Genomic DNA, 21,456 nt, shown 5'->3' with positions numbered 1-21,456 from the left:
GGAGGAGGAGACGGAGACCGATTAAGAAAATTAGCATTCATTAACCCGGTTCGAGCTCAGGCCCCCGCGGAGGGGAGGGGCGCGCCAGGCGGCGGCGTCAGGGTGACCGGCGGGCGCAGGTGCCGCCACGGGCGGAATTTTACGCTCCCCGGCCGGCAGCTGCACCACTTGCGCCTTGTCGGGCGTCTGGTGCAGCCGCCAACAGCTTGCCCCTACTTTAGGCAAATCCCTTTAAAAGACCCCGAGGGAGAAGACACGCCTCCCTCTGGACTGGAGAACCTGTAGCGTCTGCGGTTCGTCGCGTGTCCAGCTGCTCAGCCGGTAGCCCCGGCATCTCCAGGGCGCTAAGTCCACTCTCCGGGTTTTGGCTGCAGCTCCGAGGGGAGCGAGCTGGAAACTGACAGAACGCGACCCTCCCCCTCCGCGCTCACCCGAGCCGGGGCTGCGAGGGACCTGGAGAGCTGCGGCCGGGCCGGGGCGGCGCGCTCAGGTGGTTTTACTTCCCTGCGGGTCACCGCCCGCCACGCTGGAACCTCGCACAGCTAGGTCGGCCTGTTGGGATCGGGAGAGGTGGGCGCACGAGGTTTACTGCGGGAGTCCGGGGTGCGGGCGGAGTCCTATTGTCCCCGAGCACCCGGGCGGCAGCACCTCGGGGTCCCTGTTTAAACCGAGCGTGTGGCGACCTTTCTTTGTGCTAAGGGAGCCGAACGCGGGTTCTTCTCTGAGGGAAGTCGCCTACTTGGGGGTGGTGCTGGGGAGGTAACAATGGGCGCCCATTGTCCTCCGAGGGTCCGCCGTTGACCCCCCCTGCGTGCGCCCGGCTGCCTGTTGGCCCCGGGCCAGGGCACAGGTACCGCGTCCGAGAGGGTCGGCCCCGCTGCCCGCGCCCTCCGCTCCGCCCCGCCCCGGGCCAGCCCCGCGCCGCCGGCCCCGCCCCGCGTCGCCCCGCCCTCCGCAGGTTCAGTCCTCGCGTCAGGCCGCCTAGCGCTCAGTCGCGCGCACCTTCTCTCGCGGCCGAGGGGCCGCGGCACGGGGCCAGCCCGGAGACCCGGCCGCGGACCTGGGGCGCCTTCACGCCGTCTCGGAGCGGAGAATGCGGTGAGCAGGCGCCGCGCCGGCAGACCCGGCTGGTTCTGCACGCGCCGGCAGGCTGGTTCTGCGTGTGCCCGCGGGGGGCTCGGGGCAGCGGTTGAGTTCCTCGGCGGCGGCCGGTGAGTCGGGAGAACCCACGGCTCCTTCCTCTCTACCTGTCTGTGAGTCTGTCCCGCCCGCGGCAGTGGCCGCTTTCCGGCGTGCGCTGGTGTTAGGCTGGGAAGCCAGCAGGGAGCCGGGATACCGAGGGCATCGCTTTCCCATCTCGTGTTCAAAGGACGGAAGGGAACGTAAAGCAAACCAGGAGGGGGTCGGGCGGCCCGGCAGGAACGTAGAGCTCCTCCATTTGCGCCCACTACTTTTAAGGGTGGGGCTGCGCGGCCGCATTGCACCCTCTGAGCTATTGACAGAGCCATTCTGGGCGCGTGTAGAATTTTCCATAGAACAAGCCTCACTTCGCTACCGCCCCCCTCGCGTCGTGGATTGGTACCAGGGCCGCACATGGGTGCATCGCACAGCTCTGCCGTGGCATCGCCCCCCCTCCCCCAGTGCCGTCTTCTTTCTTAACGGAGAGCATTGTTAGTGGGGCGAAAACCTGCAGATCTGGCTATTGACTTTTTTTGTTTTTTTGTCTTTTGACCGTGACAGCTGAAACGTTTACAAGGTTTTGGGGTTCCCCTGACCTTTCTCCTTGAAGCTAAGTGCCTTGACACAGACAAATATCAGACATGTGAGGACGAATGGCTCTGGCCATTTTTTCTTTATGAATTATTATGCTCTATCCCCCTCTCGACTTTGGGAGGCATGTGTTTCATCTTATAAATAGAAAGTAGCATATTTTTTGGCAGGATCTCCTTTATACTGTACAGTCTAGGAGAGGTCAGTTTAAAAATAAATACGCACTTGAATGTTACATTACCGAGAGCCAGGCTGTGGCTGGGACAAGCTGCGTGGACAGCAGCATCAAAGCCGGGAGCGCAGCTGTGTTGAAAGGAGTGAAAGCCCCAGAGTGCAGCCCAGGCTGACAGTCAAGTAATTACATTTTGTTTTTAAAAAAAGGTGGGGGAAGCGAATTAAAATGAGGGCGGGAATAGGATTGTCAGGAGGGTATTGCAACATGAATCTTTCCAGTCCGGGCGTATTTGGAGGAGTGGGCTGCTGGTGTGTGCTGAGGGTGTAGGGGGGCTCTAGGGAGGGAACTGATAAATATGTTAGGGAGACAGAGATTCCGTCCCCATCCCCCAGATCTTAGTTCTCACAATATCCAAGAGTTTCTTGGGAGTACTGCCTTTTAAACGGAACAAAATTAGAAGAGCAGCAGATGTCTGTATTTTAATAGCAAAGCCAGTCTTAGGGACTTCCCCTTAACATCACAGGGAGAAAAAAGACTTGCCAGGAACCACTGATGATGCCCTAAGGGTCTTGTCCCTAAGACAATTTAAAAGCCTTCTGTAATGTTCTAACTTATACAAGATCTTTCATCTTAAAACCAGGAAATGTACCTTCTCTTCTTTTCTGGACAGTTCCAGAAGTCTATTCTTTCATACCCCTTGCAATTTGTATAAGCTCTTATTGGTAGTTAATAAGCTACACAGGTATGTGTGTGATGCATATCCTTTTCAGAATAGATTTAGACACTCAGAAATAAGTTGGAGTAGTTGTGAAATATTTAGCACTTTCACATGAAATAAATGATAAAGGCCATTTATATAGTCAAGGAATGGTTGAAAGTTCTTCACGAAGTCTCCTGAAGAATGCTGCTTTCCCAATGGGCCTCACCCATTGAATAAAACAACCCCAGTCTCTGGGCTCACAGATAAGAACTTTAGAGGAAATATTTGGAAGCGTTTCTGGATCCAAGGCAGTTTCTGTTTTCCAGTGGTATCATCTGCTAGAGATTTACGTGATGAATTCAATGATTAGAACATGGTGCTGAGGCTGTGGCAGCAGCTACAGGCTTGAAATAAGATGAGCTCCTCTTTCCCTCCATCTGAGCAGTGAAATTGTCTCACATATCTCTATGGAACAAGTAAAAGCAGCTAGACTAATAAGTGTGGCACACTGTTTGCTTTTTAGTGTACATTTAAGTGTGGTGCAAGATGAATAATACAAAGCCATAACAGTGATTGCAGAAAGGCTCATGTGAGTTCAATTGCCCTGTCTGTGCTCCAGCCTTTCCTTTAATGTGGTGTTTTGTTTTATGTCCAGCATGCTCACAAAAGCTGTGCTTTTTCACTTACAAAGTTTCTGGTATTCAACAGTGGTGGGGATAAAATTGCTTTAACCTATATCACCCAAATATTTTTTTTAACCAGGCCATAGATTTTTCACAAATTCTTTGCCCATTAACTAACATTTATCCAGTGGGTGGAATATAATTCATAACCTAGAGACCTCCAAGAAGACTGCTCTGGTTGTATTATTATTATGAAGATTCTTGCTTTCAGTCTGATTTTATCTAGGCCCAGTCTCATTTCTTATCAGAATCCTGTGAACCTGTTTTTCTTTTCATTGATTGAATGAATCTATTTTTAAATGCAGTATGTTTGCCAGAGAACAAGTATAGCCATTTTAAAGTACTGGATTCAGCCAGCCACAAAATCTTGTGTGTCTCGCCAAGCAGAGAAGACCAAGAATTCTCCTCATATATTACATTGTTCATTACAGTGGAACCTGTCCTATGTGTCAAGCACTCTTCTCAGCCCTTCATCTTGATTATTTGTTTCTACCAATCATCTTATGAAAGAACTGTTTGTATCCCCATTTCACTGGTGTAGAGACTGAGGACAGACCAGTTGTATAACTTACCCAACATTGCAATAAGCAAAACACCTAAACATGCATGTGCAGTTTATCAACACAATATGTGCAGGCATAAGTGGCTAATCCTATGTGAAAGTCAGCAGCTCTTTGGGTTAAGGGGATGGGAAAAAAACACTTTGAACTTCTGAAGCCTCCCTGAGTCAGACTGCCTGAGCACGTGTCCTAGTTCTGCCACTTAACACCTGTGTGATTTTGGGCAAGTTACTTAGCCTGTACCTCAGTTTATCCTTTGTAAAATGGGGATAATATTATTACCCTGACGATTAAAGGAGTTAAAAAAAGATAATGTACTCAGAACAGTGCCTGACCCAGACTAGGCACAATAAAAGGTTGAGGTTTTCAGTGTTGCTCTTGTTGTTTTCCTAGGTACTTAATGTTGGTTCTGTCATTTAATATTCATAACTATTCTTTGAAATAGATACTACAGTCGTCCCCTCTTATCCATGGTTTTCCTTTCTGGGTGTCAGTTACCCACAGTCAACCACAGTCTGAAAATAGGTGAATACGGGACAATAAGGTCACATAATTTTTATTACATTGTTATAATTGTTCTATTTTATTATTAGTCTCTTACTGTGCCTACTTTACAAATTAAACTTTATCACAGGTGTGTGTGTGTGTGTGTGTGTGTATATATGTATATATATACACACACACACACATAAATAGTATAGGGTTCAGTACTGTCCAAGGTTTCAGGCACCCACTAAGGGTCTTGGAAATATGTTTTGAGGATAAGGCAGACTATTATATTGCTCTTCTTCAGATGAGAACACAGGCTCAGAAAGGTTTAGTAACGTGGTCAAAATTACACAGCTCAATAGCAGAAGCAGGGTTTGAACTCAGGTCTCTTTGACCTTATACTAAATCCCACACCCCCACCAGCAGGGAGGAGGGGCAGAGAAGTTGTGAAATCTGATTTTTATTGGGACTTTTAGCCTCTGGCAAGGACATAATTTCATATCACCCTGTATCTCACAGTTGAAGATGACAGTAATTGCCAGCCTTGGGGAATACTATGTAAATTATTTTATTATTAAAGATGGTTCAATCCCACATATATGGCAACAGTCTTCTCCTACATTAACATAAAGCAGTTTAATTTACGCCATAAATGAAGAAATTTACTAAATGTGGGGCTCTCTAGTGAGAAAGCAAGCCAAGCCACAGCCAGGGACAAGAATTCTGGGGGCTGGGGATGAAGTGAAGCTCTAGTGTAGACCATGTGCTTGCTTCAAAGTTCTGGGAAGTCAGGGGTTGCAGGGTCCAGTAACCACATCTGGACAATTCCGTCCTTGAAGGCAGGAACCGCACTACCTGGGCCTTCGGTCCCGGCACTCAGTGGGCGTTTTAGTCCATGTTTGCCAATAATGTTGCTGCAAGAACTCAGCAGAAGGGGAGCTACACGTAAGGTTGACAGAAAGGCTCTGGGGTTCTGTCCATGGAAGAAGTCAAGTCTTGTTCCAGTTCTGCATGTGCCCTGGGCCCTGCTAGATAAGAAAGGTAGAACAAGGAAGCCTTCGAAACCTCGAGAGGTGTCCTGGAAAACCCACAGGGCCTGCCTGGCCTCCACTGCTTTGATGCTGTGGGTTTGTGACTAGCTGTGGGGGTCAGCTCCAAGGACTTCTCATACTGAAACAGGGTTCTGGAAAGGACAGCCCAAAATAACTCAGGTTGCCTCAAACCCGAGGGTTACAGCCTTGGAGCTGTCCAGTTCCATTTGAAATCTCCTGTCCCCACCCCCAAAGGCTACAAAACAAAACAATACCCCACAAGCCAGAATAAGTAGCCATGTAGTTCTAAAGCACTAGTCAGGTATGTTTATTTAACAACAACAAAAAAAAAGCTTTCGTTGGCCTTGATACACTTCCGTGCCAAGTTTCATCAGAATCACATGATGATGAACTGAATTCGACAATACCTCTGTTAGAAAAGCAGTTTCCAAATTTTAACCATACAGTTTTATAATACAAAGCATGATATTGATATTTAAAAGATTACTATTTCTAAATAGCCAAGTAAACTGTGTGGAAGCTGATGAGTTCCAAAGTCGTGTTTGCTTACTCTTTACTGCTTGCCTAAATCATGAATTAATAGAATTCTAGAATCCCAAATTCAAAACTTTTTAAAAAAGATTTTCAGTGAATTGGGTTTTATTTCCATATTAGATAAAATTATTAGCCTTCTAGCCTTTGGCCCTTTGTTAAACCGTGTTGCAGAGATCCCACACCTGCAATCAGATAACAGGGCACCGCCTAGAGTATACCTGAAGCCATGAATGGCATCAGAAAAGTATTCTGTAGGACCCCACTTTGATGAAAGTCTCTTTCTGCAGGACTTTTCAGAGCATTTAAAAAGCCCGTGTATACAGTGAATCTTCACAGGGAGGTAGTGTCTGGAGTTTCTCAAATAGTTTTGCCCACTGAGCAGCTGCAGGACTAGGCTGGCAGGAAACACACTCTGGGAAACACAGAACAGAAGCTACGTAACTGCAATATGCCCTAAAGAGCTGGAGGAACCCAGGGACATTTTAGAGAACCACAGGCGTTACAGGAAGAGAGCCATGAGAACGTACCAGGAGATCCTGGAAAACACTGATAAAACTAATGGAGAATTAAGTGAGGGAAATCAAAAGGGGTGTGTGTGTGTGTTTGAGTAGAGATAAAAAAAAATACAGATTCTGGTCTTAGCTCTGACCCAAATTGTATAACTTTGACCTCTTGAGGTTTTCTTGTTCTCATCCGTAAAATGCCACCATTTGTCGGGAGATGATCTCAGATAATCTCTAGTTCTAGAATCAGTGAGCCAGGATCAGTGGCACCTATTAGCATAACTATCTTACTACTAATAATGTAAGACTCTGGGTTGAAAAACAGACCCGTGCAGATCTCTGGCAGAGCAGCCTGAGCAAGCGTGGAAGGCAGGCAGGGAAGTCAGGCCTCTGTTTAGACAGTTTCCACATTCGGGAATCCGTCCTGTTCTAGTAACAACCTGAAGGTCCACTTTGTAGACACATCTTGCCAATGATAGATCATTGTCATGAGTTTAGTTGAAAAGCTTTTCTGTCCAAATACATCATAATCATTTAGGCTACACAGAGTTTTTAAAACAAGCAGAGGCATTTTTGGTGAAATGTGGCTTTGCCATTCAGAATGTGTTTGATATCCCTACCTTTTTATTTATTTTTTTTAAACTTTTGTTTTGCCAAGGGTCAGTTCAGACTTAAAATATTGATTTTAACATAGTGGGAGATGAGGCTCTAAGCCCTTGGCTGACCAGCTAATCACAAAACAAATCCTTCCCCTTCTCTGGGCAGGCTCCGTCCCATCACCTGTGAAGAAATGGCAGAGTGGGAGGGTGGGGATGGGAAGTTCTTGTATCAGAGGCATTTCCATAGGTTCTCTATTGTTAACACTTACTGCATTTAAATTGTCTTTTTAAAAAACTTTTAGGTTCAGGGCTACATGTGCAAGTTTGTTATATAGGTAGACTCATGTCATGGGGTTTTGGTGTACAGATTATTTCATCACCCAGGAACTAAGCATAGTACCTGATCATTACTGTTTCTGCTCCTCTTCCTCCTCCTACCCTTACCCCTCAAGTAGGCCCCAGTGTCTGTTGTTCCCCTCTTTGTATCCATTTGTTCTCATTTAGCTCCAGCTTATAAGTGAGCACACGTGGTATTTGGTTTTCTGCTCCTGCATAAGTTTGTTAAGGATAATGACCTCCAGTTCCATCTGTGTTCTTTATTGAACCAAGTGACTCCTTAATTAGACTACTGGCTCCTTGAGGGTAGGGACTGAATCTAGTTTATCATTCATCTTTTCTGCAATAGGACTTAATGACAAAGTGGGCAGTATAGCCTAGTTATACCATCTGATTCTTCCTGTAGCATATCTTCTCAGTTGTTGTCAAGCCAGAAATCTTTGTCACTTACCTCGCTGTATTAGTCAGGGTTCTCTAGAGGGACAGGACTAATAGGATAGTTGTATATATAAAGGGGAGTTTATTAAGGAATGTTGATTCACATGATCATAAGGTGAAATCCCATAATAGACCACCTGCAAGCTGAGGAGCAAGGAAATTAGTCCGAGTCCCAAAACCTCAAAAGTAGGGAAGCCAACAGTGCAGCCTTCAGTCGGTGGCCAAAGGGCTGCGAGCCTCCTAACAAACCACTGGTGCAGGTCCAGGAGTCCAAAGCTGAAGAACTTGGAGTTTGCTATGCGAGAACAGGAAGCATCCAGCATGGGAGAAAGATGGAGGCCAGAACACTTAGCCAGTCTCGTCCTTCCACGTTCCTCTGTCTGCTTTTATCCTAGCCACGCTGGCAGCTGATTAATTGGTGCCCAGCCAGATTGAGGATGGGTCCGTGTCTCCCAGTTCACCGATTCAAATGTTAATTTCCTTTGGCAACACCCTCACAGACACACTGAGGAACAATACTTTGTATCCTTCAATCAAGTTGACAGTATTAACCATCACAATAACTTATTTTTAAGTCCTGCTGTAGTAAAGTTATTCCTTCCCAGGCTACAGAGCATGCAAGGGAGTCACCCCCCGTCATTTGGTTCTGGTGATAGAGATCATCTGAGGGCCCTGTGGAAATAGGTCAAGCCCCTGCTGGAACCTTCTCAAAATCTCAGCGGAGAGGTTGGCAACCCCCACCAATGTTTTCTCATGCCTCAGGGGTGACTGAGGCAACTTGGCACCCATGTGTCCACTTAGAGCACGGAGTAAGGGTCCTTGTATTTCCTAGTGCTGCCTAGACCTCTCGCCAGCCATTAACAAATAAATAAATGTAAGACATTTATTTATTTGTTATATTTGTGTCAGTCTCTCCACAGTGGACTGCATCATTGCTGTGGCCTCAATTTCTAGACTAGTGCCTGGCACTTAGTAGGTCCTCCATGGATATTTGTTGTTGAATACATGAGGGACCAGCCAGGGGCCGGGGAGACACGTGGAAGGCTTTTTTTTTTTTTTTTGAGACAGAGTCTCACTTTGTTGCCCAGGCTGGAGTGCAGTGGCACAATCTCAGCTCACTGCAACCTCTGCCTCAGCCTCCCGAGTAGGTGGGATTACAGGTGCCCGCCACCACGCCCAGCTAATTTTTGTATTTTTAGTAGAGACGGGGGCGGGGTGGGGGGTTCACCATGTTGGCCAGGCTGGTCTAGATCTCTTGACCTCAAGTGATCACCCACCTTGGCCTCCCAAAGTGCTGGGATTACAGGTGTGAGCCACTGCGCCCAGCTGTGGAAGGCTTTCTAAAGCCAGCCTCTCATGTGTTGAACTGGTGAGAGGCACATGGCTCACTCTGTACCTGTCACAGCATCAAACTGGAGCCTGTTTTCTTGCTCTCAGATGGCTTCAGAATGAAATGTCTTCCAAAAGAGTGTTAATTTTTGACCTTCTATAAAGTTTAGTGTAAGTTTATGCTGGTGATGGGGCTTTATTTTGTATTCCCCATGGGTTCACCCAGGGACAGTGGTGCTTTACTTGCCAGCCTCGGGGGTGAGCTTCAGGGAGAGGTCTCTCAGGGCAGTGCAGGTAGTAAAGCAGGGACTTCTTTCAAATTCCTTTTTCTCAGAATGGGGAATTAGACTATTGGACCCAGAACATTTGGGAGCTTTTCACACTTTAAAACAATCAGTTTAGGCAGCCAGATCCCAAGGTCTAAAAGGAATAAGGTTGGAAGGAATCCCATCATGATCTTCCAGCTCATCTTCCTTATGCGGCTCTAGCTTTTTGGAGTAATGAAAAATGAACATTACCCCTTCCATTGATTTGGGCTCATTGCCTGCCAGGTGCTTTGCCAAGCACTTTATGCTCATTGTCACCCAAGAAGACTCCTACCATTGCTGTTTCCACTTCACTGATGGGGAGACTGGAGCTCCCAAAGGGAGTCGATAGCATTGCTCAAGACCCTTAATTTAATAGGAGGGATGGGAAAGGAGGATTAAAATTGTATTCGCTGGTAAAAAGTATTCTGATTCTAAGGGTAGTCTGTTTTTTTTTTCTTTTTTGGAAACTTCCTAGAAGCTAGATGTTTCTGCAAATAGAATTACAGAGCCCTACCATTTCATAGATGGAAGGGACCTTATCTCAGTCCCAGTCTCATTCTGACATGATAAAACCAAGGCTTTAAGTGCTTAGGTGACACAGAGCATGAATCTTCCTCCTTGGCCCAGCTCTCTGCCAAACTGTTTTAAGCCAAGGAAAAGAGCCTGATATATAAGCAGATAATAACATAATTTCTTTGGTTAAAAGCAGAGATTGGCCCTACTTATCAAGTATTTAAAGAAAATAACAATATGTCCTTTTGTTTTTTCTCTTCTCTTACACTTCACCAGTTCTGGTGGGGCCTGTCCAGAGACCCTCAGATGGCTGTGACTTTTCAGCCACCTTCTCGTGCTGTCAGCTCACAGTAGGCTTGCGGTCCAGTTTATAAGCACCACCAGCCAGAGCTTGCTCCATTCTGTGCAAATAGGATTACATAAAAATTATATTAATATATAATAATTTTAACCCCAAAGCAGGACTTTCTATTTATCATTCAGTTCATTCCTGTGGGTTTCATCCAGCCCCAGCTCTGGGTTCAGGTAATTCTGGGTCTCCTGTTAATCTATAGATTTGATAAGTGCGTCTCCTGTGTCTTCAAAGTCTCTTACCCTATCAATAATATTCCTTTAAGTCTTGGCTAAAATCGGCATATGACAAGTAATCGACCCATCTATCAACTGTGCCATGTATGTAAGCAGAGAGAGGTCCCAGTGGACTTTTTATCAGTGCCTATTGAGCATATATCACTTAAGTGTTCAAAACCCAGACCTTTACTGTAGATAGATATGATAGTAGTTACCAAGTAATTGTCTCTTCTTTTTGGAAAATCAAATTTCATTTACAAGCATGCGTGTGTGCGTATTAATTACTCCCTATCGCTTTTTCAAAGGTTCTTGTAAATGGTTTCATGATCAGAAGGAGACAAGTGATTGATTTTAGGACCTTAGGCTGTTCCTTACTCAGCAAGCCTGGAAATCCAGGCTCCCAGGCAGTATGAAGTCCTTTCCGATGATTACTGCTCCACCCTAGCCTTCCGTTTCCCTTTGACGGGGTTAGCTGTGCCCACTCCCTAACCCTGCACCCTCCAGATCCCATCACTTCCAGGTCTGCCACTTTGAGGTTCATTCCATTTACTTTTTTTTTTTTTTAAACCTTAAGGTAGAAACAAAATTGAAGTTGAATAAGAGAAGGTAATAGTCCTCTTTGGTCTCAGCTTTCTTTTCCATAAAAGGTAAAACCAAATGAACTTAGAATGAACTTTAAATGGAAGTGAAAGGATTTTCCTCTTAAAATCATGCATAAGGTAAAGTAGGTAGGTCACCAGAGAATTTAGGAGAAAAAAATGTTAGATTGTATTTATGTCTTAAGGTTGGGGGCTACTATAAGATATCCCAAGTTGGTATTAAAACACCACTTTTATCTAACTTATATAGCAGTTGTTGTAATTTTCCTAACTCGGGGACTTCTCATTTGTTCCCAAGGCTGGAAGAACCACAAGGGGAAATAACCGATACATGTACATGTGAATGAGAAGATAGCCCCAGCCTTTTGCCCCATTGACAGGGTAATTAACCTCTGATCAAGCTGGTGATAGGAATCCCTTCCAATTGTAGAGGCTGTCTGCAGGATAGATAGGAAGCATTTTAGCCTTATCTGCAAGTTTTATTGATGAGTGATAACAGGCGAAATTTAAGGAGAAAACAGAAGTGGTTATTTGGGCAATTGGATTAGTTTCCCCTCCACCCTATATTTCAGTAGATAATCTGGTTTCTCATTTGGGGAAAAGATAATGCCTGTGTTTCCATAGCACTGTAGATTTCACACTCTGCTCTGATAACCTGTGGTTATTATAAAGTTTGGGATGATTATCTCCAGTTTACATGAAGGTAACTGGCACCCAGTATACTGGGGCTTCTTACAGGGCTGGCTCATAGTTTTGGCCCAGTTCTTTCCCCGCTAAGGCCGGGAACAGCAGTGAGATAGCTGTTCAGTTGGCTTATACAATTGGTGTTTCATTTGGTTTGGTTTGGCAAATGTTTTGATAGTTTATTTTTCCCCCTACGTATCTGATCTGTGCTAGTCACACATTGATATTCCAAACAACCCTTTTCTATCAGCTGTCCATTATAGTTTCTTGAGGCTCCCTTGTACATTTTAGGCCAAATGAGCCAAGTCCTCCCTTAACACATCTTTTGAAAAGAGAGGAGAGCAAGTTTGTTTCTCCAGGGCCTCATTCTTTAAGTAGAGCCAATGAGTTTGAATTCAGGGGACTGTATTGTCAAACTTTCCTTGAGTCTTACCTCTCTAAGACACTATTTACACATTGCAGTCAGGGATAGGAGTCCATCATGTCCACAAATATTTGCCTTAATCCCAAAGATCTGTAAGGTCCTGTAGAATTATTCCAGCCTGAATTGATACACTGTTAAATTATTACCCTACGTGGATACAGGAAGGGTAAAATGCCTTACACATGGAAAAATGAAAGATAGCCTTTGCCACAAGAAGAGAGGAGACAGCTTCTTGTTACATGTTTTTTGTTCTGTAAAAGTCATAAAAAGATTCCATCTTGCATTTTCAGCAGAGCAGGCAGGGTTGAAGAAGAAGAGGCACAGCAATCTCTTTCAAGCTTTTTCATTTGTTTATCCATTCAACAACGTTTTTTTCAGTACCTGCTATGAATAAGATCTTTCTCCCAGATGACAGCCTGTTGGGGGAAGAGTTAAATAAGTAGTGATAATCCAGTGTGATAGTTGGTAGGTTTGAGGTGTACACAAGATACTATGGGAGCTTAGGAGGCCACGGGGAACTGGCTGCAAGTGTGGGCAGGCCCCCCAGATTGCTGAGGTGAGCTTCACAGCTATTTTATCTTATCTCCAGGCTGTAGGGGCAGGCCTGCCCTTAAAACCCTTGAAAGAGTTTTAAAGCAAAGAGTGCTAGGGTTACAGGAGGATTCTAGGTAGCTCACTCTGGTGTAGATTGGAAGATAAGGTGGAGGGATAGGGGAGGGAGGGAGGGAAGTAGGTGAGGGGTAAATGTCCTTGTGCAGGAGAAAGATCTGATGGAGCAGGGATGAATGAGGAGAGACAGTCCAGACAGACTGACAGGACTACAGGACTTGATATAGAGAGGGAGGCAGGTAGAAGGGGTGGGATAATAAGTAGGTTTTGGAATTAACTTCTGCCATTTACCAAGAAAGCATAGTGTGGGAGGCAGATGTCTAGGGCAGGCAGGAAGAAGAAAGATGAGGAAATCACATCTGGGACAAGGTTTATGAGTATCTGAGAGAAGAAAAGTAAAGAAGTCTGGAATGTAGGGGAAGGAAAAGGCCAGTGCTTCTCAGACTCTCTGGGAAGAGCCACTGACTTTTTGTTTCCATTTCCAATCCATTGTACAATACTACTGTGCATTAGGAATATGCAGCGTGGGCTACACACAACCCCCATGCAAGCTCAACAACATACAGCTCCCAAACTTTTCAGTAGCCTGTTCAGTGAGAAAAAACCTGGCCACGTGCTTGATGTTATGGCAATGTCAAAGAGAGCTTGCTTTCAACTTCTATACCTATATCTCATCATGGACTGCATGAATCCACTTTGAGTAGCACTGTTCTGGACTTAAGTAGCTGCATGTGGGTTGAAGGTACTGATTTGGAAGTTATCCCTAGAGGTGGTATGTGATTGCTGGGGCATTGTTGAGGAGCAGGGGTTGGGCAGCAGCCATCCAACACTATGGAAATGCCAACATTTAAGATGGGTTCAAACTTCTTCTGTAAGGGCTGTTAATATTTTGGGCTTTGAGAGCCTCTGTCACAGACTACTCAACTCTGACCTGATAGAGCAAAAGCACCTTTACAGGGATTTTGCAACTTCGACACTACTGAGATTTCAAGCCAGATAATTCTTTAGCAGCATTCCTAGCTTCTACCCACTAGATGCCAGGAGCATACCACCCCCAGTCATGAAAATCCACAGTACTCCCAGACATTGCCAAATATCACTTAGGGGCCAAAAATCACACTCAGTTGAGAACCCCACTGAGCTGTAGACAATATGTAAATGAATAGGCATAGGTATGTTCTAATAAAACTTTATCTATAAAAACAGGCAGGGGGCCAGATTTGGCCCACCTACTGTAGCTTGTTAGATCCTTGACTTAAGGGATGGTCAGAAGAGTTTATTCAGTAAAATTTGAGGGCCTTCTGTGTCCCCAGCTCAACAGAAGGCTCTGTAAGCGATTCAGCACAAAGAGGAAAGTTTTCTCAACAGTGGCACTCATTTATAGCCCTTTTGCTTACCTTATTCTGAGCTCACCACCCACCTGGAAATATCTGGCATTAAAACCACAAAACCAGAAAACAGGAAAATAACAAATCACATAATACAGGCCATCCACAACCCTTAAGAAAACCCCCAAGCAAAGCAGTAGCAAGGCTGGATTATGTGAGGTGCATTCGAGTAGACTTCCTTCAGGAAGGAAGTGAGTCTGGAGCAGGTCTCAGAGGATGTTGTGAATAAAGGCTGATGGTAAGAAGGTGGGAGAGCTCTCCATGTCGGGAACACAAGGTTCTCAGTTTCAGGTTAGGAGGGAAATGAGGTGTTAGGAAGCTAGGGAGCTATTGTCCCCAGTGAAAGCTGTGGGATTGTTCATGGTCGCATGCAGTGGTCTACTTCTGGGAAAAGAATGAACAACACTTAACACTATTTTCTAAGAACAGGATGTTTGTTTTTTCTTCTTGAGGATCAGGGGGCCTTTGTTACTTTGCAATTCTAATCTTTTGACTTTTACCACAAAGTCATATCCCTTTTGGGATTGTTTTTGACAATAGCAAAAATACTGAAAAGTCCTAGTGAGTTAGAGATGGAGGGACCAGTGCCTAGGACCCTTTATATTCATTCTTGGTTTCTGACAAGGTCAGGTTAGCATCCCCACCGCTCATCAATGTTGAGCTCTTGGTGCTGTCAGACCTCAAGATACATAGTCTTCTTGGCGGCAGTGGTTAAAGAATGCAGCTATGGCTGGAATCCTAGCTCCTCCATATTTTGGGTGATTGGCCACAGATGTAGGCTTCATCTAAGACTGCTTCCTAAGAGGTATGCTCTGAGTATTACACACCTGCCTGGCCCACAGAAACACTCGTGCTAGCTATTATTCTTCTTTAGCGAACAAAGCATTTCAGATTTGTCACTTTCCAGAGAGCCTCTGTAGATTTGCTCTAGGGTTTGGCCCCTAAGAGCAAATCAACCTGGCTCTCATGATGGAAGGTCTTGCAGGGGTTATAGATTTAACACTTGTGAATTTGAAGTTCACCGTGGGCCTTGTGTTGTGGGAGGCAAAAAGATGAATAAGCTCATGCTCACAGAAGAGCTTTCAGCCTAGAGGGAAATCATGCATTCAACAAATAAATGTGTACTAACATGTCTACAAATAACACAGGGATGTTTGCAGTGGAAGTAGATCGAGAGTAGAATGATGACCACCAGATTCCAAATATAGCCAGTGCTGGTATGATACAGAAAAGCCATGTTTCACCCCATCCAAGGAACATGGATCATTGTAGAGGGCCCTAGCAGGGTGGCAGAACAGCATGAAAATCCTGTATTTGTCCCTTTAACCCATCAGAGAACTAGAATGTTCAAGGGGCCTGCATTTGAGAATGTGGCATAAAGGCAAATGGCTAGGAACTTTGCTCTCCAGGGTAGTATGGGTCAAGTGACCATAATCTGAATTTCTGGACATTGTCAGCTTAGTATTTGGGATCATTTGAAATGACCATTACCAGAACTGGAGAACTGCTTAGAATAATTGCTGGCTTAACAGTTACTTTGTGAGCAACCAAGCAAGTTCCTTGCTTTTGAGCAGAGATGAGCGTGAATATCCTGGCTGAATATTGCTGAAAACTTCACGTTCTCTTCCTGTATTGATACTGACCTTGCAGCATCACAGACCAAGTCAGATCCATTAGTTAAGGAAGCATATGAGCAATTCACAGCAATGGCCTTATCAGAGATTCACATCCACAAAACCAGAGTGCCTGCCTGGGTGCTTCTGACCAGCTTGGGTTCAGTGTCATGTAAAACTGGTTTTGATAAATAACCAGGCGTGAGAGGACTTGCCCTCCTCCCGCCTTGTTGTTAACTGCCAGAGATCAATGTCCACATTGAGTCTTCCCCAGTAACTCATTTTTATAGGGAAAAAGGCCCTAATGGCCTCTTTTCAAAAGTGCAGACTTGGTACTATGTGAAAGTGGGCCTTCTGTCTTCCAATCTTACTTCTAAAAGATCTTTCAAATTAGATCCTATAAAAGTGAGATGTGTACACAAATTAGCACTGAGTCTCCCATATAGTATTTATGAGTCTTTATGTAATCAGGCTTGTAAAGAATAGTAAATTCAAGCTGTAGCTGAACCACAAACCTGAGGTTCCTTTATAATGGAAGGTGAGACGTATCAGACTTTCTGAGTGGGTCTGTAAAATACCGCCTGCTCATTCAGGCTAAGTTCATTTGCATGACAGAGCTCAGCAGCTGGGAAGCCAGCTAAGAGTTTCATAGTCTTGAAGCTTAGAGCTATGTCCTCAGTTTAGATGATATGGGGAGAGGATAAGAATCTAAAAATAGAAAAGGCATCTTCTTATCTTCTCAAATGGGTGGAGTTAGAAAGACTGAAAATATGAAAAGCATCTTCTTTAGGATGCCGGTTACTAGGTGCTTCTGGTTACACTGATTTCTGTCTTAGAAATTCAGCATTGAACTTAAATGAAAATCTAATACTGTGGGTTTTTATCCCCTTGAATTTCAAAATTATTTGATTTGGAGAAGCACTCCTACAGAGGTTTGTAAAAGGATTTACATGAGTGCCCACATTTTAGTAATATTTTAGTGTTTCTGATCCCAAAGACTGGCTGGTCATTTCTGTGTTAGTAAGAAGACTGCCATGTTCAAACAAAGCCTCTTCGAGGGAAAGTCTGTATTTGTTTTTCTATGGGAAAGTGACTTGGGACCATAAGGAAATTGTCAGTGATCGGTTTCTATGTAGGAAACTCAGAATGAATGGGAATGTGAACACCTCCCTTCACACACTGTCGGGGAGGTGCAGAGTGACCGCCTTCTCCTCTGTGAGACCCTCATCCCATGGCCATACTTGCTGTCCCCTCCTCACCCCAGCCCATTCCATCTTTTGAGAAACCTGAGTTCTTATTTGAAGAAGCCAAAATCTGTTTTCTTGTAGTTTCTGCTTGGTAGCTCTAGGGCCTCCCAGAACAAGTTAATTCCTTTTTCATTACAATCAAATGAATCCTTCAGATCCCTTAAGATTAGTTTTCCCTTTCTATGAGTTTTCTTTAAGCTGCTCTATTCCTTCAGCCTCTTCTCACGTCCTGACCAACCTCCTTCACCTCCTCCCATTTGCCCTGCTCTGAGCATGCAGGGACATGTTCCAGGTAGTCTTTATCCCTTCTAAATGTGGAGCCCAGTATCAAGTTCCAGGTGCTTGGCACAGTGGAATGATTATCTTCTGGCTGGCCGCAGAGAGACATAGCCCACAGATGGTTGGGGTTAGGGAGGTGGTGGAGGGTACTTGGCCGAGTCATCCTCCTCCCCTAGGACTGTTGGTTCCAACATGCAGGCGTCGTCACTGGATACTCGGGCATAGGGCTCAGATGGTGCAGTGGTGCTGTGTCTGGTTGCATGGATGCGACTGTGCTGAGGCAAAGCGAAAAGTGATCACAAGCTGGAAAGTCCTTGAAGGATGTGACAACTAAGCCAGAAATGGGAAGTCGGATGCAGGCTCACTTCCTGCAAGGAGGAGAAAAGAACAGAGCTGCAGGTCCCCGGGGACAGTAGCACCCTTCACCCCACCTTCCCGTTTTTATACGTGTGTGTTTTAAATTAACACTGCAACCTGTTTTGCAGGATGCAAATGATTTTTTTTACCCTTTCTCTCGTCTAAGAATTCATTTAAAAACAATTAGACCAAACATTCCTATCTTTAAATGGAATTTTTTAAATATTCCAACTCCTTTGTTCTTTTCAGAGTCCTGTGAGTTGCCAATGCATCAACTCTGAGTAATTCAGGAACTGATTTTTCTGTCATTTTTTTATAACCCCTTGATTTTCCCCTCCTCCTGGCTGCTGCCCCATTTTGGTATTTTCAGCATCATTCTGTTTGCCAAAAGGATGGGAAGAAATGAAGCAAAGCAGTGCTTCAGTTTTTTTTTTCTTATTTATTACTGCTGTGATTATTTCTATTATTATCACTGTCATTTGCGCTTCAGTCAGTCACAAGAAACTAGAATTGTCTAGCCTCATGCAACCCGGCTCCCTTCCTTATCTAAACCATGGCTGTAGCTTCCTCTCAGGTCCTTTTGTGTATTGAAACCCTTGGATTTCTCACAAAATCTGTAAGGAAGCATGTCCATTCTCAGCAGCACTGTGCCCACCTGTCTGCCTGCCACATGTTCTCTCTGACCTTGATAGAGGGTCAAGCGGCTGACTGGCAAGCTGGACCCTTTTGTTGATGAATCTTTTCTCTCTAGTGCCCTAGGAACTAGAACATTTGTTTTTAAAGGAATCTAATTTCTGAGATGAATATTATCTCCAGCGTCATCTACGAGGGGAAAGAGGCGCAAACCATGATCCAAGAACTAGGAGAAAGTTTGTGGAACTAAAAAGAAACCAGGAACATTCATGGAAAGTTCAAATTTCAGGGTCAAGGGAAGGGTTTTTGAGAAAGGACTATGTATAAGAACCTTTCTTTCTGTCTTTTAAGATTTGGGGAAGATAATGGGAGTAGAGGAATGCAAGAAAACTAGAGAGCCAGGCCTGGTGAGACTCATCTGTAATCCTAGCTACTCAGGAGGCTGAGGCAGAAGGATCACTTGAGGTTCAAAACCAGCCTGAGCAACATAGCAAGACCCTGTCTCTAAAAAAATTTTTTAATTAACTGGGATTTTTTAAATTAACTACAGTGTTTTACACCTGTAATCTCAGCTACTCAGGATGCTGGGGCAGGAGGATGGCTTGATCCCAGGGGTTCAATGCTGCATTGAGCTGTGATCATACCACTGCACTCCAGCTGGGGTGACAAAGTGAGCCCTTGGTTTCAAGAAGGGGGTTCAAGATGAGGAAAGGAGAGGCCCAAGTGAGAGTGCCCGGCACCCTCGGATGGCTCAGTGCCCACAGGTTAATGCCGGTGTTAGATTCTTGACTACTGAGAAACATAAAGCTACAGTTCTCCGGAGGGCTCACTCCCTAGTTGTATCTGGTAGTTCGCTTCCAGCCTGTAAGCCCTTCCTGTTTAGTTCTTCCTTTTCTTTCTTCCTAACATCCCCTCCAAGCAGGTTCTTCCTTCTGGGCAGAATGCAAAGCCCTGGGGTTCCCCTGACTCACACTGACTGTTCTGATACATTGGTCATCTACCGCCAGTCTCATAGAACCCAGGTGTCTTCTTAAAATGATGAGGGGGGATAGGATTTCATATCATGGCATATAGGGCCGTTCTATCATGAGAGGTTATGTGTGTGTGTTACTAGTCACCCCTGCACTAGGAGCTGTCCTCATGGGCCCAGGCGACTGCACCTGCCTGTACTTCCCTCCTCACTCATGCCCTGGCTGGAGCTCCTCCTGCATCCTCGCGGTCTCCCTCCTGTTGAATTTTCTCTCTTTCCCTTCCAACTACAAAAGTTTCTCTTCTGAAATTTCTTCCCTTTTACTAAGTAGAGATCCATGCTGCCTTTTTGGTGAAGGCCTGATCACAGAAGGAAAAAGTGATCTGTCCCATAGCCAAGCTCAGGGAGATGCAGTTCAGGCCTCTTGTGAAGTCTTCATATATCTGCACACTGCCATTGCAGATGCTGCTTTTGGACACATTTTCCTGATGTTTGTGTTATGATCAGTAACTCACAGGTTCAGGCGGCTTTTCAAGACCTAACAGCCATGTATAAAATTGGCTATCCAAGAAAGCATAATCTGAGCTGTACATATGCATTCATTCACATGATGCATTTCATTCACATGATTTGAAAATCCAAAATCATAAAAGGATATATAGTGAAAAATTTCTTTTCCACCCTGTTCCCCCTTCCATCCACTTCCCCTCTATGTGGGCAGTCACTATTATACATTTCTTGTGTGTTTCCAGAAATATTTTATAGATAAGCCAGTACAGATATACCTACACACTTTTGCACCTTTTTTCCTTTGATGATGTACATCCTGGGGCTCTTCTCAGATGAGCATATTAAATGCTTCTTCATCCTTTGTTAGATCTGAATAGTATTAATTTGTATGGATGCACTTTAATTTTTTGAACCAGTCCTCTATAGGTGGACAATTAGGTTGTTTCCATCTCTTAACTGTTTGTTATAAACTGTGCTGGTTTCAACAGCCTTGTTATTGCTCATATATATGAGTTGGGTAAATCCCTGTAAGTGCAATCTAAGGTCAAAGGGCATATGATTTAGTTTTGATAGATACTGCCCAACTGCCTTCTACTGAGTTTGAACCTGTTCCTATTTTGACTATCAGTGGATGTGTGGGGCCTGTTTCTAATCCTCATCAGCCCAGCACATTGCCACACATTTGTGTTTTAAACAGGCTTTGGGATACACCCCTTTCATAATTTGAGAGCAGAAAGAATTCCCAGGGAGGGTGCTCATCAAATGTCATATCAAGACCTCAAAGCTCTGAGCCCACCACCTGGCTTCATGCTTGATAGCCATGCAGCCTTGGCAGAGTGGCTGGACATCAGTTCTGCAGTATTATTCTATTTGTAAAATGAGGATAGTAATAGCCTCATGGCTCCTTCAGCTAGTCCATGTCAAGGGTTGGAACAACGCTTGGTACATAGAGAAGCCCTTGAATTCCTGGACTCAACCAATCCTCCCACCTCAGCCTCCCAAGTAGCTACAGGTGCGCGTTACCACACTCAGCTAATCTTTTTAGAAAGTTTTTGTAGAAACCCGGTTGCCCAGGCAATGTTCCTGCCTCAGCCTCCTGAGTAACTGGACTATCAGCGGGAGCCCCCATGCCCAGCTAACTTTTTTTTTCAGAGAGACAGGGTCTTGCTATGTTGCCCAGGCTGACTGCAAACTCCAGGCCTTAAGTGATTAAGATTTTTCTTTTTTAAAAATAATTGCAACACCCTACTCTGGGACCTGGCCTTGCATAACCCTGCCTCCATCAGCTGACCCCAGGCAGCCCTGGCATGCCGTGAGTTGTGGTGGACACACTGTATCTTTCCATGGCAGCTGCCTTCCTGGCCATGTGTGCTGACGACACCACTCCTGTGGGCAACTGTTCCTCATGCCACCCAGCTGCTCCTGCAGGCAGTCAGCCACACTGTGACCAGAGGGCAGGAAGGCCACCTCTGAACAGCAGGGGCCCTAGGCCAGGACTAGGCATTGTACACTCATACAGGAAGGAAGTTCTGATGTTTTAGCAGGAAGAAGCTGGGCTTCAACTTTATTTACAAAGACAAGACC

General features: G+C 45.0%; 1 protein-coding gene across 2 annotated transcripts in view; it reads left to right on the top strand.

The window, feature by feature from the left end:
• Nucleotides 1-524: 524 nt before the first annotated feature.
• The window catches only part of CDC42EP3 (CDC42 effector protein 3), a 28,848-nt gene continuing 7,916 nt past the window's right edge, over nucleotides 525-21,456 (top strand). Inside the window, exon 1 of one of the 2 annotated variants that reach the window (XM_012475527.3) lies at nucleotides 525-546. The gene's annotated coding sequence lies outside the window, so the exon portion shown is untranslated. Of the gene's footprint in view, nucleotides 547-1,136; nucleotides 1,212-21,456 lie in introns of those variants that run through there. The other variant, XM_012475526.3, reaches the window with a different exon arrangement.

The sequence above is a fragment of the Aotus nancymaae genome, unplaced genomic scaffold (genome assembly GCF_030222135.1).
Source record: "Aotus nancymaae isolate 86718 unplaced genomic scaffold, 86718_ANA_hifiasm-v0.15.2.pri h1tg000057l, whole genome shotgun sequence".
Taxonomy (NCBI): Eukaryota; Metazoa; Chordata; class Mammalia; order Primates; family Aotidae; genus Aotus; species Aotus nancymaae.
This window is presented reverse-complemented; position numbering and strand designations above follow the sequence as displayed.